Here is a 17,893-nt window from a genome sequence, read left to right on the forward strand (position 1 = left end):
ACCTAGAGGTTACAGGATTAAGATGAGAAGTGGGCTGAGAGGAAGGATGGCAGTCAGGGGGCAGACAAGACTCTGGCACTCACCTTGTTCTGCCTTTTTGTCCTGCAAAGCTTTCTTGATCGTTCTGTTTCTGACTAAATGATGTGCATGTGACCAAGGAAAGCCAAATCCAACCCACAGCTATATTTTAGTTTGTCAAGAAATAGTTTAAAAATTGACTTTGAAATTCTTCCCATGGGGCATTGATGGTACAGTTTTTTGCAGACCCCAGTCCTGTGTGCTTCTCGTATTTCTGTTCCAGGCTGGCCAGGAAGGCATTTGTTTTTGATGCCCTTTCATTGTTTTTCTTACTCTCCAACACCCAGCCCAAGGCCTTTCTGATTTTGTTCTTCTTGACATTAATTGCTCTCATCATTTGTTATTGCATCTTTATCACCTTGTATTGTTCTTTGCCGTGGGAGTACCTGTTTATATCCGCTGAAGATGGAAAACTTGAGGCCAGGAACTAGGTCTGAGGTATCTTTGTGCTTCTTCAGTGTCTCACACAGCATCTTGCACTTAGAAATGCTCAATAAATATCTCAATTGGATTTATTACTCAGAGTAATCTTTGGTCATCCTGAAAAACAAGAATTCTTCAGTGAGTCACCAGTTTATCAATTTTTGCATCCCATTTGTTATTTATGTCATCATTAAAGTTAATCACAGAGAAGAAGATCAATTTGCAGATGCTCAATCCAATCAGGCTGCTTCATGATTCAAATTACTGAATCGTGCTGGTTAAGGTCAAATGAGTAGACTAATTGGATTGGATGACCACTTTTTAAGGGAGCAATCCCTTTCTCACCAACAATCTTTGAATAGCTAAATGCAGCTGAATTCATACAAATAATTGCAGCATCCTGTGACTCAGAAATAAGACAAACTGCATTTTGGGATTTGTGTAGACACAGTTCTAGATTTATTTGCTGTCTTCTATTTTTTAGAGGGGGCTCATGGCAGGGGACAGGGATAGAAAAGAAGGTTATATTGACAGAAAAACTACATGCTCTGCCCTGGTCCTGGATAACTGCTAGCTTGGTGCTGAAATGAGTACAAGAGAGGTTTCTGACACACACACACAATCTATCTGCATTGATAAAAAGGCAAACCTACAAATCAGAAGGAACACCCCAGTGGCAGCTTTGATCTGCTCTCTGCTCTCCGATGGGGTGGGTCTGACACGGCTGTGCTCCCGAGCCTTGTGCTTGGCTGCTGCCCTGCTCTCTAAATCTAGTCTTTTCACTTACATTGTTCTGGTGACAACTAAATGAGCCACTTTATTAACTGCAGGAGCTACACGGAGGGAGAGACTAACTTATTACTTAATAGGATGGGGAATAATGCTATGTGTCAGTTACCAGCTTCCAGAACCTTCACATTTTGTGGAAACATAAGCGACTCCCCCCTTACCCCCCACTGGTTGCTTTAAATTAAGTAGAAAAACCCACCTTTTTAAAGCAAAGTCACATTGTCATCTCCCCAAGTTATCAGTACATAATATTTTATATGACAAACTCTCAATTATTCATCCAAAGAATGGGAACTTCAAACATTTTTATTTGTTTGGGAAGTGAATCATACCTTTTTCTGATAAAAGTTTTTCTGCATAAATATCTTTGGCTTAGACTGGTAATAAAATCAACTTGAATTCCCTGAGCTCACCCCCACGGATGGTAGTAAAAAACAATCTGAAATGTGCTAGTTGACAAGGGAAGGAGCCTGGGTGGAGCATACACGGCAATCACACACTGAGGGACAGATTGTTTCCTTTTCTATTCAAGTACGCCATGATTAACGACTATCTTTTTTTTTTCTGTTAATGTGTTTTATTACTGTTGTGTTTTCTGTACAATGTTCAGTGTAAGAGCCTTCTTTACTCAATGGGGGGAAACTGTAGCTGCTTATTTAATTGACAACTTGAAACATAAATTTTACTTTTCTTGGCAAATGCAGAAAAGGACAACATATTCCATTTCACTTATTTTCTTTAGATTTATTGGCTCTCTTCTGCCCTCAGGGATATGCGTAAAATCTAGGCAACTGTAGTAATTACAAGGCTTTGGGGAAAAATCAGCAGTTGCAATGGCAATCATCATACAGCAAATAAAAGTACAATTTGCCTTTTATGTAGATTTTGATTTGCTGTATGTGAATAAAGGTTGAAGTGAGAACCAGGATAGAAATCAGTTTCAAAGGTGACAGCAACTGCTGGGTCTTTTATTGTTCTGGGGATTAATCCCATGCCTTTCGTATCAAAGTGAATCTATCGTTAATTAAGAAAACACTACAAAAATGTGCCTTTTGGGGGGGGAATCACCAGATTTAGAAGATGTAATAGAGCTTAAAGTTTTCTAATCCCACTCATTCTACAAATGAGTTTAAAATGACACTTAACATAGTTTCCCAAAGTTGCCTGTGAATAAGCGGTTATTAGAAGATTGAAAGGAACCATGTGATCCTGGTGAGGAGGGGCAGGCCTAATTAGAGGGCCCGTCTTGTAGTACAGCCCCTCGCCTTTGCCTTCCTCCAGTGTTGTCACAGTGCTGACAGGATTTACCATTTCTCTCCGTGGGCTGCTGTAGGGAGATGAGTCCGCTCAGACAGTGGGGGAGGGGCGGGATGGGACTAGGAGTCTTACCTTGCCCCAGAGGCAGTGGAGATGCTGATGGCCTTTCAGATCTCAGGATCCTACATTTGCCTTCTCCTTGGCCATATTTCCTGCTTTGAAATCTTCTATGCCTATGACATTCACATTATCAGAAAAATTACTTCCGATAGTTTCAGAGAGAGAATCTGAAAGGTTTGGAAATCTTTCCCTTCTGTGTTGCTTATTCTGCCAACTTCCCTTAACTCTTCTGGCTGGTGTAGCCATTTGACTTTTCTGCTGGGCAGGTACTAGTAATTTGGGGGATCCCTAATTAGATTACAGCAGCTCAATTCCCTGGTTCATTTACCCTGAACCACCTTCAAATTGAATTGGTGTTTTTCTCACTGCCAACCCAAGCAGGAGTGGATCCTGGGGAATGACACAGAAATAACAGCCTCCTTTCCCCTTCCCCTGCCTCTGACTCATTCGCTTGCCCTTTTGTGCCTCTCTTCCATTATGCCTTCACAACCACACGTTCTGCGCCTTCTGCTTAAGCTATCTGAGCTCGTTTCCTCCATGAACCATCATGATGTACAACACGTACAGTCCCAGGGCCAGATGAATGGTTTTCCATTAGAAGTACACTGTGCCATCTGGGGCACCTGGGAAGATAATGCCACAAAGACGCCCCCATCTTTCAAACACTCGGAAGGAAAGATTTGTACTGCTCTGCCTCGCTCGCCTGGACTACCGCAATGTGACATCCTCTTCCCGAGTTCTGAAACCTGCATTTGCTCTCCCTTCCTCATTCTTCGCAGTATCTCAGTGCACAGTGTGGCTTGGGGCCGGCGGTCTTAGAATGAGATGCCGTATGCACCAAAAGGTAAAACATAATGTCAATGCAAACCATCCACACACATAAAAAGAATCTCTCCATTAAAGCAATCGGGTGAAAATATTTGCTTTGGAGAAGGGCCTAATGAACAAAAGGACTCTTAAAAAAAGCAGGGCTCCTTCACTGGGCCACAAAATTAGTGTTTTCTTATTCTAGCACATTATTTATTTCTTCCATGATTGAAAGTGATTGGTGGGGAGAAATCTTGATTGCAGCATAAAGCCTTCTTAACTGATTTCTTTTGTGTGTGTGCATATGTGCACCTCTTTTTCTTTTAAAAATTAAGACAATACAGTTGCCTTTAAAACATCCTGATTAGTATTCTGCATAAGGTACAGTCCTCATTGCAGTGGATACATAAAATCTATCTTCACTTTCACCACCTGTCACCTGAGAATTTTAGAATGATCCAACTTTGCGATTTCAGGAAGCAGTCTTTTTGATTCTCATCTTTACTCCCGCCCCCCGCACACCACCCGCCCCTGCTTTGGCAATGGCACTGTGTCCATAGTGAACTCTAGTCCATTTTCATTCCTTTGTCAAATGCTTTTATTCACGGGAAACTGAAGGTACATGTTTACTAGGGGTAAAAATAGAAACACAGTAAAAACCAGTTTGATAGATGATCTAACCTATTCTTCACACTTTCCTGTTGTTTTATTGATTTACAGAACACAAAGACCAATCTGAATTTACATTGCTTGTATTTCCCCTGATCTCAAAGGACTTGTTCCCCTCTGCTCAGATTAACCAAGCCAATTTTTTCTTTGTATCCAGTAGCCTCTGTGACAGTTGAATCGCCTGTCAACTAATCAATTTATGCTGCAAAAGCTAATTTTTTACTTTAAACAAACATCCTAACATTTTGTTGACACAATTAAATGATTTCTGCATTATACCCTATATCTAACACACCCCCCAGGGAGCAGGTAAGAGCTACAGCTGAAATCTCGTGCACGTGCTCCTGCATCAAATTAAATGTTTTCCCTGTAATCCTACCACCAGCAGCTGTTAGGTACTGTGGCTTATTGCATATGGCCTACATAATGAGACCGATCCAGGCATTCCGGCTTCTCCACTGAATGCCGAGTAGCTCTCTTCCCCCCCAAGGACATCAAGAGTTACTGCTATTGAAAGAAGTTCTCAGCCCAATGAAGACTCTCAGCATACATGTTTGGAGATGAGGGAAGAAAGCATTTACAGCCTGAGCTTCTACCTTGATTAAAATAAAAGGGACTGGCGCTCAGCAAGGACTTGAAACTGGCACACTCCCCAGAGTTATGGCAGGATGAAGAGGGAGAAAGGGTAGGTACAGCCAGAGAGGAAATCTTTACTCTCCTCGGAACCTGTCAAAAAATTAGGTCAACATGATTTTGTATTTTAATGAAATAACTTAAAGGTAAGCCTGAGACTTGGAGGCCGCTAATACTTTTATGCTAGAGTGGCTTGTCATGCTTGACGTAATGTCTGGCTCTGTATGAGAAGTATCGAAGCTAATGTTCTCCATGGCTAATCGGCCTTTAGCTGCTCTTGTCCTTTTAAATTCGCAGTGGCTGGTGCATCAATATGAACGTTCCTATCTCTAGCAGTATAAACACAGCACAGTCTGCACATCATCACTTCAATTGTCAAAACAGATGAAAGGATTTCTGATACTCCAATTAAACTAACCTGGGAAAATCATTTTAAAATATGCTCCATAAAATAACCTGAATGTTAAAACATCACAACCTTCCAAATGTTACCTCCGGCGGCATCATTAGCATCACCCCCCCCCCCCCAGTCCTTATCTGATTTGATTACTTTTAGAATGAATTTGGTTTTGAACATGAAAGCTGAGGAAGCTAAATTGGAAGAATAATGGCTTGGCATTTTATGTCATTTGGTTGAAATTGCAGGTGTGGGAGTCAGGCCTGCTCCTCTAACTCCTGCTTGGCTATTTCCCCTTTAATTTACCGAATTTGAAATGGATTGCCGGTTCCAAATTACACTACGCTTAAGGGACTTGCAAAGAATGCTTGTGATTTAGGATCCTATGTTATTGCCTTGATGAAAAATTATGCAGACACACTCACAGCCCTACAAGAAAACTACTTCTTGTAAAACAAGAGTATTTGACAAACACCAGGAAGCCGAAGATGATGAAATATATTTCCAGCTCCTTTTCTTATTAATCAAGAGGGGGTACTGTGTAAATAGGGGCCTGCAGGATCAGCGATTTTCCACTTTTCTCATCTCATGGCACACATAAACTAATTGCTAAAATTCTGCTGCACATCAAAAAAATATATTTTTGCCAATCTGACAAAAAAATAGGTATAATTTGATTCGTTCACATTGGATGGCTATTGTTGTGTTGGCTGTTGTCACTGTTTTATTTGAAAATCTAAGGGAAAAGAGGTCAGTCCCCCAGACTAAATAGTCAGGAATTGCATGTTTTAATAATTCTTGTGGCACGCAGGGTGAACATCGCTGTACTAGAGAATCAAGGTCAGAAAGAGTAATAATCGTGGTTTGGATAACTAGAATAAAATTCTCTCATTTGAAGCCACATAGACTAAGGAATAGTTTCTAAATAGCAAGATTGCATTATGTACTTTGAAGCACCTATAGTAACTTGCACTATAATCAACAGTATATCCTAGTAGAACTAGCATCTCAATGAAAAAGATACTTGTCTTTGATTATCAGTAATACTTGCTTTAAAGTGACACATGCTTTAATTCCAAAGTTTTGCTTTTTATTCTGGCTTTAGCCCTTGTATTTTAATATTAGCTGTACCTGTAAGATTGATTCACTAGGGTGTGTCAGATATTTTTATAGGTCAGAGGCAAATTTGGATTTGGATTTTTCAAATTTCAAATTAGTCCCTTAACCCTGAGCAGCCCTTTAAGCAGCCATTCTCAGCCCTAGCTCACATGATGCTTCTGAAACACACCAAAGAGATAGATGGGGAAATAACAAGCATTTATTTTAACGTTAAACATGGTCCAGAATATGGCTGAATTTACTGATATATCAAATACACCTGAAAAGATTATATATTTATTCTGCTGTTTGTGGGCAAGCATTTCATAAAGTTCAGTAGGTTAAGTTGTTTGATGTTTCTCAGGTCTTCCATATCTTTATTGATCATTGACCTACTTGTAATATCAGTTACTGTGAACGTAGTCTTTAGGTCTATTAAGTTTAACTGTAAACTTGCCTATGTTTTCTTTAGTTCTCTCAGTTTTTGCTGTATATATTGTATGTTCTCTATTGCTAGATGCATACACATTTAGGTTCATTGTCTTCTTAGTGAATTGATCCTTTTATCATTATGTAATGTAACTTTTTATTCCCGGACATTTTCCCCATTTTTAAATCTACAATTTCTAATATTAATATAGCCAGTGCATTTTAATAGGAATAGCATTGAATCTACATGGTATGCATACATAGTGGAATACTATGTAGCCGTGTAAAAGAAGGAAATCTTACCTTTTGTGATGGCATGGATGGACCTGGAGATTATTATGCTCAGTTAAATAAACCAGGCAGAGAAAGACATATGTCATATGCTCTCACTTATATGTGAAATCTAATGAACATGGTGAACTGAGGAACAGAATAGAGGCAGAGGCAGGGTCATGAGGAGCAGAGGAACAGCTGTCGGAGGGAAGGGGGATGAGGAGATGGGATCAGAGAATGTGAAGGGATTAGTGAAACTATATATACATAACACATAGATGCAGATAACAGGACAGCAAATCCCAGAGGGAAGAGGGGGAAGGAGTCAGGGGATAGGTGCTAAGAGGGCATAATGGGGGCACCTTGTTGGGGGGTGATGTTGATGCTTAAAAAATATAGCCAGTGCAGCTTTTTTTTTGATTAGCATTTTCATAGTATCTTTCTCTATATTTTGAGTTTCACTATATTATTATTATTAAAGTGGGTTTTTACTAACAATGTCTAGTTTGATCTAATTTTTTAAATCAAATCTGATAACCTCTATTACCATATAATAATTTTATTTTATTTTTTATTAAATTTATTGAGTTGATATTGGTTAATAAAATTATAAAGGTTTCAAGTATACAGTTCTATAACACGTCATCTGTATATTGTATTACATGTTAGATGCCTTTAGTGCATTAAAGTTCAAAATAGTTATTAATATGTCAGTATTTAAGTCTACTTTTTAATTATTTTTCTGTTTCTTTCTTCTGAATACTTTTCTTTGTTCTATGCCTTTTGCCCTCTTTTAGGTTAACTGAATATTTTTTAGTATTTAATTTAATTTATTTATTAACAATTTGATTATGTCTTTTTTTTTAAATATCTTTCTTTTTTTATTTTTTTATTTTTTTTATTTATTCATTTTAGAGAGGAGAGGGAGAGACAGAGAGAGAGAGAGAGGAGAGACAGAGAGAGAGAAGGAGGGGAGGAGCTGGAAGCATCAACTCCCATATGTGCCTTGACCAGGCAAGCCCAGGGTTTCGAACCGGCGACTTCAGTATTTCCAGGTCGACGCTTTATCCACTGCGCCACCACAGGTCAGGCAATTATGTCTTTTTATATTAAGTTTTAGTTGTTATTCTAGGGATTATAATATACATACCTAGCATTTTAGTCTACTTATTCATATTTTACCACTTCAAGTAAAATATAGAAGAAAACTTACAATGGGTTATGTCCCATATAACTTTTCTTTATGTTATAGTTTCCATACATGTTACATCTACACACATTAAAATTCCCCCCCGCCCCGATAATGACATAACTTTTTCTTTCAAGAATCACATATATTAAAAAGAACATAATAGGAGAAAAATTGTCTATCTACTTATCCAGATATTTATTATTTCTGCTGCTCTTCTTTCATTCCTAAAGTTCCAAGTTTTTCTTCTGACACTATTTTTCTTCAACCTGATAAACTTCCTCTAGAATTCTTCTTATAGTGGTCTGATGCTGACAAATTCTCTTTGTTTTACTTCATCAATACATTTTGCCCTTATTACTGAGGAATATTTTCTCTGGATATAGAATTCTAGATTGATAGTGTTTCCTTTTTATTTGGTTTGGTTGTTTGTTTCTGACATTAAAGATGTTTCCATTGTTTTTTAACTCCCATAATTTCTGATGGAAAATTTGCAATTATTTATTTCTATCATTTCCCTTTCTGTGATGTATTGTTTTTATCAGGTTACTTTCAGGATTTTTTCTTTATATTTTGTTTCCCTCAGTTTAGTTATGGTATGTCTTGGCATGGTTTTACTTTGCCTTTATCCTATTTGGGTTCATTGAGATTCTTGAATCTTTCTTTGTGTCAGCAATTTACTTTCATATAATTCACTAGGAAATACTACCTTTACAGCTATTATAGACTTCCTAATCAGGGATGGAAATTTATAGCACATTCTTAATATTAAATTTTAGAATTGATAAAGCTATGGCTATAACAAAAATTCAAAAGTATAGTTTTCAATTGTTATAATATGAAGAGGCATAGAAAAACAGTATACAAACAAACCAAAGAAATTGTCTACATTCTTATATAAGTATAAAAATATGTGTTACTATAAAGATGTTAGGTACAGAGAGAGTTAAAAGGACCATTAGGAACCAGAATGAATTCATTATGGGAAAATCATATGAAATAAATTCAGTTTCATTTTTATTATTATTATTTTTTTTAGAGAGAGAGAAAGAGAGACATCAGTTTGTTGCTCCACTTATTTATGCATTCATTGCTATGTGTCCTGATTGGGTATCAAACCAATAACCTTGGCATATGGGGACAACACTCTAACCAACTGAGCTACCTGGTCAGGGCCCCCAATTTATTTTTCAGATAAACTTATTAGGCTATAAAATTATAGAATTGATTGCAAGTAACATATTTTTTAGCATCTGGGCAATAAGTCAGATTTTCCATGCTATTCCTTTGAGCAAAAAGGAAAAATTTGGAGAGAATATTAATACCATTAAATGTATCATAAGTGGTTTGGCAGCTATACCAAAGGAGTGCTGGTTAGTCAATTGATTTCAGCCATGGAAAGCTATTTCTTATTGATCTGTCAGGATTTCTATTTTAAATCTGTGATTGGGCAAAATTAGTAAAGCTGGAAGATTATAACAAATATTTTAGGTGACTGAATCAAGATCTACAATGACATTGATCACTTGACTAGGGCCTATCAGGTAGTGTTCTATTAGCTGGAGATTAGCGCTGATCAGTGAATGAATCCTCAAATGACCCAGAATCCTCAAATGACTCAGCAGAATTCAACAAAATTCAGTAATAATACATTTTTCTTTCTCAAAACTCTCCTTTTCCTGCAGGATATCATTCTCTGTTGTTCTCCTCCTACTCCATTGATCTCTCTTTCTCTCTCTTTTTTGAAGGAGACTCTTTTTTATCCTTATTCTGTAGGAAACTTAATAAGTCTCAAGATTTAAGCACATCTATAACTTTGAGCTTCCAAATTTATATCTCCAGTCTAAACCTTTCTCCTGAACTGCAGGCATGTGTTTACTACTGCCTAGTTGACATCACCATTTTGTTGACACATCTGAAAAATGGAACCTGAACACCAAGCCTCCACTTATCAAATTTCTCCTCCTGCAGTCTTCTTTTTTTTTATTTTTTTTATTTTTTTCTTTCATTTTTCTGAAGCTGGAAACAGGGAGAGACAGTCAGACAGACTCCCGCATGCGCCCGACCGGGATCCACCCGGCACGCCCATCAGGGGGGGCGCTCTGCCCACCAGGGGGTGATGCTCTGCCCATCCTGGGCGTCACCATGTTGCGACCAGAGCCACTCTAGCGCCTGAGGCAGAGGCCACAGAGCCATCCCCAGCGCCCGAGCCATCTTTGCTCCAATGGAGCCTTGGCTCCGGGAGGGGAAGAGAGAGACAGAGAGGAAAGCGCGGAGGAGGGGTGGAGAAGCAAATGGGTGCTTCTCCTGTGTGCCCTGGCCGAGAATCAAACCCGGGTCCTCCGCACGCTAGGCCGACACTCTACCGCTGAGCCAACTGGCCAGGGCCTCCTGCAGTCTTCTTAATTTGCTAAATGGCACCTCCATTCTTCCGATTGTCCTTCAAGAGATAATTCCTAAATAATAGACATTTCATTCCCTGTTAACAAAGGAAAGTGAGACCCAGAGAAGTGAAAGGTCTTTGTCAAGGTAACACAGCCAGTAATGAGTAGTGTCTTACAGGTACAGCTAATATTAAAATACAAGGGTTAAAGCCAGAATAAAAAGCAAAACTTTGGAATTAAAGCATGTGTTACTTTAAAGCAAGTATTACTGATAATGAAAGACAAGTATCTTTTTCACTGAGATGCTAGTTCTACTAGAATATACTATTGATTATAGTGCAAGCTACTATAGGTACTTCAAAGTACATAATTGCAATCCTGCTATTTAGAAACTATTCCTTAGTCTATGCAGCTTCAAATGAGAGAATTTTATTCTAGTTATCCAATGTTTCCAGTCTTTAATAAGGTTATAGCAAAGTTTTGTGTTTGTGTCAAAGCTTAAAAAACAACAACTATGAATATAATTCAGGAAGGCGTAGTTCTATAACTGCAGTCCCTGGTAAGGGACTTGGTTTAATATCAACGTCCTTCTGTAGGAGGTAGCCAACAACATGGGATAATTTCATTCTGGGCTGTTATTTGAAGCATATTCTGAGGTTGATGGAGCTGCTGGTATAGTATATTCTGTACTTGTGTAAACAAACTTATAATATTCTGTTTTATTTAAGGCAACAACATAATTAAAACAAAAACTTATTCAGTGGGAAGGCACCAGGATGATAATGAAGTTCAAAGTTATAACTAAAGAGATCTTCTAGAAAGCCTGGAGAGCAGATGGCTTGGAAGGTACTATTTTTAGGTTTGCACTTCAGTTCCATCTAATAAACACTGAATGAAATCCTACTGTGTGTTAGTTGGTCATGGTCATAGGCACTAGAGATACAAGGATTGAAAAGCATGGTTCTTGTCTTTCAGTATCAAAGAATAGGTGTAGAAGTTACAGAGGGTTAGAAAGATTTGTCCTTTGGCAAAATCTAATGGAATTATTCAAGGGTAAAATTAGCTAGCCTTTTGCCATCACTAAAGATATTCAAGCACATGCTGCAAGTCTGCTTGGTATAAGAAGAAGGCTATGGTTTAAATTAACCATGGCATGAATGATTGAACTATAGAACCTTTAAGCACTTCCAACCCTGAGATGCTATGATTCTTTCATTTGTGTTATCCCTGTCCCTTAATACCATAAATAATTAAGACATAACTGCAAAAAATTGCATTTATATAGCAAATGTAAATCATTTACTTGCTTGGGTCAGACCTGTCTTTTCTATTTTAAATTTACATCAATTAGTGTGTCTTTCTTGTGTCCTACAGTAAATTATAGAATACATAAACTAAAACAGATATACCTATCAAAGTCGTGAGTGAAATAGGTTCAATTGTATGAATATCTGTATATGTTTATATTTCTGTTCCTGAATTGCATCTGACAGAACAAAATAAAAATTATATAGATAAAAGATAAACCTAAAGTGCTTAGGAAATACCTTTTTAAAAGTTTATATGACAATAAACTAGAAACCAACATAATTTTAGCATTTAATTTTGTGCCCCTGAAAGTTCACTCTGCCCAGATTAAAACAACAGTACTCTTTCTGATCATGACCATCTCTAGTGTTCTCATCATTTTAGCAGCAGGTAAACCCATTTCTTTCTGTGAATTTTACAAGTCAAGACATTCTGTAAGATGATTAGATCAGGTGGGAAAAAAGGGTGCACCAGTGAATTAACAGAAGTGTTTTGGAAAGAATGTGGAAGAATTTGATCAGTTCCCATGGTTTTGTAACAAGAAAGGAAAATGCTAAGATTGAAGTTTTGAGAAAAATGATAAAGGCACAAAAGAAAGGCAAAGAAACTTATTAATTCACTATACATCTTGAATATAATCATTCACTATACTCTTTTGAATATAATCATTCTAATAAGCCACACATGTAGTTTCAGATCCTAGTATGCATTATTTTATCAGGCATTGTACAATGGCGGCTTTACTTTTGAAATGGTCTCTAGGTTGAGGGAAGTGACAGAATTGCAATATAAATCACACCAGGCTATTTAGACACTGACTCAAAATTGACCAATAGCCAAGTGCACACATATATGCATTATCAAGTAACTTCCTTATGCTGCTATATGCAATTTTATATAACTCCAAGAACAATTCTTGGAAGTTGGTATTGCTACTGCAGTTTTACACATGAAAATATGTAATCTTAAAGAGTTGCCAAGCCTAATTCTTCTGATTCCAAACCTGCTGCTATTGCACAGAATCAGTGCGGGCAAATTAGGGCATAGATTGAGAGTCCATTTAATTTAGTACCGATATGATTATTTGGGCATTTTACTGCTTCTGATGCATAGACAAACAAGATTGGCCACGTTCCTGTGAAAATATAATACAAACAAACAAAAACTATCAACAAGTCAAACTACCTTCCCCTAAAGTATATTTATAAGGTTAGTACGTAGTCTCATCTCCATAGTGTACTGGATTGAAACCTGCAGGCTAGACTATTCCTGGATTTCAAGTGGGGAGATTGGTCATTTGCTAGTTTGGAATTGGGAGGAACATATCACAGATACACTGAGAGATCCCTAGAAGAATTCAAAATTGAATCTGAATTCATTCACAAAGCGGCAGACAGGGATGGCTACATACTTGTGAGGGCCCAGTGCAAAAAGAAAATTCTGGGCCCCTTGTTCAAGAATCAAAAAGCAGCACTATTAAAAAAAACTAAACACAAAGCTTTCTTCTTTGTTTTGTGGTCAACCTCTTGACTTTTCACAAACTTTATTTTGCTATTTAATATTGTTCTAAGTTTTAAAAAGTTAAAATGTTAAATTATTAGTGTGACTTTCTCCATTTATATTTATATTGTGCAGGGCAGGTTTTAAATGCAAACATAAGAACATTTAACTTGTATGCAGAATCACTGAAGTCATATAGTCACCCATGCATGTGTATTTTGTTTACCAGAATAACATAAATGCTGCACAAAACTAACTCCACTTGTTTTATTTATTTATATATTTTTTGCTCACATTCTTTGCTCACATTCTACGCTTACTCTCTAGTTTGCCTTACTGATAAGTAAGGAAGGTCTGAAAGGAGAAGGAACTATTTTATAAAGGTACTGTATAATAAAAGAACTATTATCTTTCCCTTTGCATTTAAGTCATCATTTCAGTGTAATTTGTTGGCTAAAACAGAGAAGTAACACTAGTTGAAAGAATATGATAGGATCCCTTGGTTATTTGTGTTTCTCAAAATGCCATCATCTTCTTCCTGTGTTCAAAGTAAATTCTGGTTCTAACAAAAAGTATGGCTTTTAGGAATGTCAGCAGCCCTGCTTACTCAGTTACAGATATAACTCACCTTGTACTTTATTTAAGTCCCACTGAAGTCCATGCATTGTGCATCTACTGAGACATTATGAATGCTACATGCTAATGGGGGCAGCAAGGAATCATAGTAGACACACATATTGTGTGGATCTATTGTAGTATACTCACCCACATGCTCCTTTATCTCCTTGAACTTCACTCATACAAATTCAAAGATAAAAATCATTAAGAATTTCAAGAGGCGACCCTGGCCGGTTGGCTCAGTGGTAGAGCACGGTCTGGTGTGCAGGAGTACCGGGTTTGATTCCCGGCCAGGGCACACAGGAGAAGCGCCCATCTGCTTCTCCGCCCCTCCCCCTCTTCTTCCTCTCTGTCTCTCTCTTCCCCTTCCACAGCCAAGGCTCCATTGGAGCAAAGTTGGCCCGGGCACTGAGGATGGCTCTGTGGCCTCTGCCTCAGGCTCTAGAATGGCTCTGATTGCGGCAGAGCAACGCCCCAGACGGCCAGAGCATCGCCCCCTGGTGGGCATGCCGAGTGGATCCCAGTCCAGCGCATGCAGGAGTCTGTCTGACTGCCTCCCCGTTTCCAACTTCAGAAAAATACAAAAAAAAAAAAAAAGAAGAATTTCAAGAGGCAACAATAGAGCATTGACCTAATGACAGGGCCCTTCTAAGCACTAGGTTCCATGTGAATGCAAGGCTGGCACAGTTATGGAAGCTGGTGGACTTCCAGTGACAGAGAAAAGAAGCCAGGGCTTTTGGTGCCTGCCAAAATGGAGCAGGACCAACAACTAAAGCCTGGTTAAAATGGAAAAACCAGCTAAGGACAGAAATGTAAACAATAGCAGGTGGATGAGGAGGAAAGTCAAACTTGCAGAAAGTCAAACTACTTACCAAACTAGTAAGGTAGCAGTGAGTTGTTCGTCCCTACTACTTCTTTATGCCTCAGCTCTCATCCCAAAGCAGACCACATCAGGAAACTGTGCAGGCAGCTGAATTTCTGGGAGAAGCCAGTTTTTCTGACTAGAAGCCTGAAACAAGGATTCTATCCTGTTACCCTGAGAGAGTGGGAAAATCTCTGATTGTTCCCTCTTCTTTTTCCTCTTCTGGCCCCATGCCAAAGCTAGCTTAGTCACAGCTCTGCCCTACTGTGGAGGGCAGCCCACAGGCACCTAAAACCTGAGGGGAGACCTGTCTGTCTGGATTGGATCATGTAGGAGAAAGTTCTTGTTTGTAGAAAATATACACCAAAGTATTGAGGATGCTGGGCTAACATGTTGGCAATGATTCTATGTACTATATATTTACTTCTACATTTATTTATCTATGTGCATGGAAAATCTGAATTCACAAGGATGCAATCAATTCCAATTCAACACTACATGCTTTATTTTAGTATTCTCTCTATTTGTAACTTTCTCCTTCAACAGTGAGAAACTTGCTTCCCATTGGTCTTAATACTTTCACTCCTTGATCAATCCCTCTGTGTGTAATGCTCTGCTCACCCTGGTTAGTTTGTGACATCCTGCTGTTGTCTGGACCACACATATGGATACCCTGTTGCCCCACATGCAGGCTCTGACGCCCCATGACTACTGTCTTCTCCATTCTCATTTCTCATTCTCAAGACTCTACTACTCAGCTCTGAGAAAGTGTGGCTCCCGCAACTACCACCATAGATGGTCCCACCTAATGGCTTTTGGACTAAATTTTCCAGGAAAGCACAGAAAAGAAAGAACTTGAATTTTCACATACTTTCTAGTGACCTCTCTCCTCAAGATGGTCAGTGTCCACACAGGCATATAATTTCTCAAGCACTTTTATATTGTCATCATTTACTGTAGTATCTCAAGTGTCTAATAAAGGGTCCAACATCTCTTAGGCTCTCAAAAAAAATTATTTATTCAGTTAATGTTGACAAGATCAGGATTATGATCTCATTTGCACTCAGTACCTAATGACACAATCTCTCTGGTTTGGTTAAAACTCAGAGACCAGCACTGACTTTGCTGAGATGACAGAATGCTTCCCAGGAGCCACTAGTTCTTGCTTTGTCAACCCCTTTAGTAGTAGAGGACATGGGGTGGGGGGGATGTCTCATTTAGGAGCATATTGAATGAGGCTTATAAACACTTCTTTCTAATGGGCTTGTTCATAGTCAGTAGGGTATACATTTCAACTAGTGTTTTTTGTTTATTTGTTTTGTGACAGAGATAGAAAGAGACAGAGAGAGGGACAGATAGGGACAGACAGACAGGAAGGGAGAGAGATGAGAAGCATCAATTCTTCGTTGTGGCACCTTACTTGTTCATCAATTGCTTTCTTATATATGCCCTGACGGGGGGGCTATAGCAGATTGAGTGACTGCTTGCTCAAGCCAGCAACCTTAGGCTCAAGCTGGTGAACCTGAGCTCAAGCCGGCGACCTCGGGACTTCAAACCTGGGTCCTCTGCATCCCAGTCCAATGCTCTATCCACTGCGCCACCACCTGATAAGGTACAACTGGTGTTTTAATCATGAGTATCAGATCATTAAATTTTAGTGATTATTGTTTATATTTATGTATTTTATAATCTCAATTTTGTCTGATTTATTATTAGATCATCTAGTATTGATTATAACTTCTTTTCAATTAATTTTTTAAATGTAAAATAATTGGATATTTTAACTCTTTAGTTCTTTTTGGTGGAGTGTCAAAAATGATCCTTTTCTCAGTAACTGGCTATACAGTTAAACCTGGGAGTGTTCCATGTATTTATTTTAAAGTTGTTTTGATAAGCTCAACTGTGAATTCCTATTCTAGTGAGCTATAAACAAGCCTATTATTTCTAAGGTATGTATTCTTTTGGAATTAGTAATAAAGGCAACTCCCATTCCTTTACGACTTCCAGTTTCATGCCCAGGACTTCCAAGTTCCTAGGAATTCATTCCACATTTCCCCTGGAAGTGTTCATTTGTTTCCAAGTAGGCTTTGGCACCAAATACACAAGAAAATGTGTTTCAGAAAATTCTTTGTTACATATCAAATGCATGTGCTGGTACTTGGGAAACCATCTTGTTCCTCAAAACTTGCTTTTCTTTAACACAGCCACAACCTCTTTTCTTCTAGAGCTATGAGTAATTTGTCTTTTTACACTTGAGCATTCTTATTGTTATGAACATCTTCTTTAACACATGAACATGTGCTTGGGTAGACAGTTCTGTCTTCTCTGTGCCCAGTCTGGTGCAGCAAATGGGTGTTCTGATCAAACCTGAGGGCTGCAGAGCATATAGCCCAGAGGAGGTGAGCTGAGTGGCAGTATCTTACGGAGATGAATTAAAAAGCAAGAGAAATCATCAGACGGATTTGTCAGCTGGAAAGGAATAGACAGATATGGGAAAGCAGAACACAGCTGAGATGAGCAGAAGGTGGGAGGAATCGTCTGAGCCCCTGGGGGATTTTCTCAGAACCCTCTAGGCTCTTTTGATGAGGACAGGATGGTGGCTGTTCGAGCTGCGGAGGCAGTGTGGGCACTCCTCTGTAGTCTTTGGGGCGCTGGCTTTTTCTCTTTTCTTTCTGTGGCCATGTTGCTCTGTCTCCAGACTCATGTCTGAGTTCCCTCCATTTCCTCATTGTGTTGCCATTAAAAATGGGCACATGATGTAAACTCTAATATTTTCTTTTGCCTAGGGGAGCTCCTGCTGCTTCATCCTGACCAGCTTCTTTCAGGGGCACAGCTTGTGCACACCTGCCATCCGCCTCTCCTGCTTCACCCACAGCCTTCATCATGTGTCATTTTCACTGACCCATTTCACACTTACTCCTACCTTCTGAAGTTATTATTCCTCATTTCTGACCTTGTCTTTCCCTTTAGGCCATAGTACTATCTTTCCAGCAACAAACTTGGCTTCTTTTCTTGACTGTAATTTAGTTTTTCTCCAATGTCATTGCCTCTGGAAGTAA

This window comes from Saccopteryx bilineata, chromosome 4 (genome assembly GCF_036850765.1).
Source record: "Saccopteryx bilineata isolate mSacBil1 chromosome 4, mSacBil1_pri_phased_curated, whole genome shotgun sequence".
NCBI classification, from domain to species: domain Eukaryota; kingdom Metazoa; phylum Chordata; class Mammalia; order Chiroptera; family Emballonuridae; genus Saccopteryx; species Saccopteryx bilineata.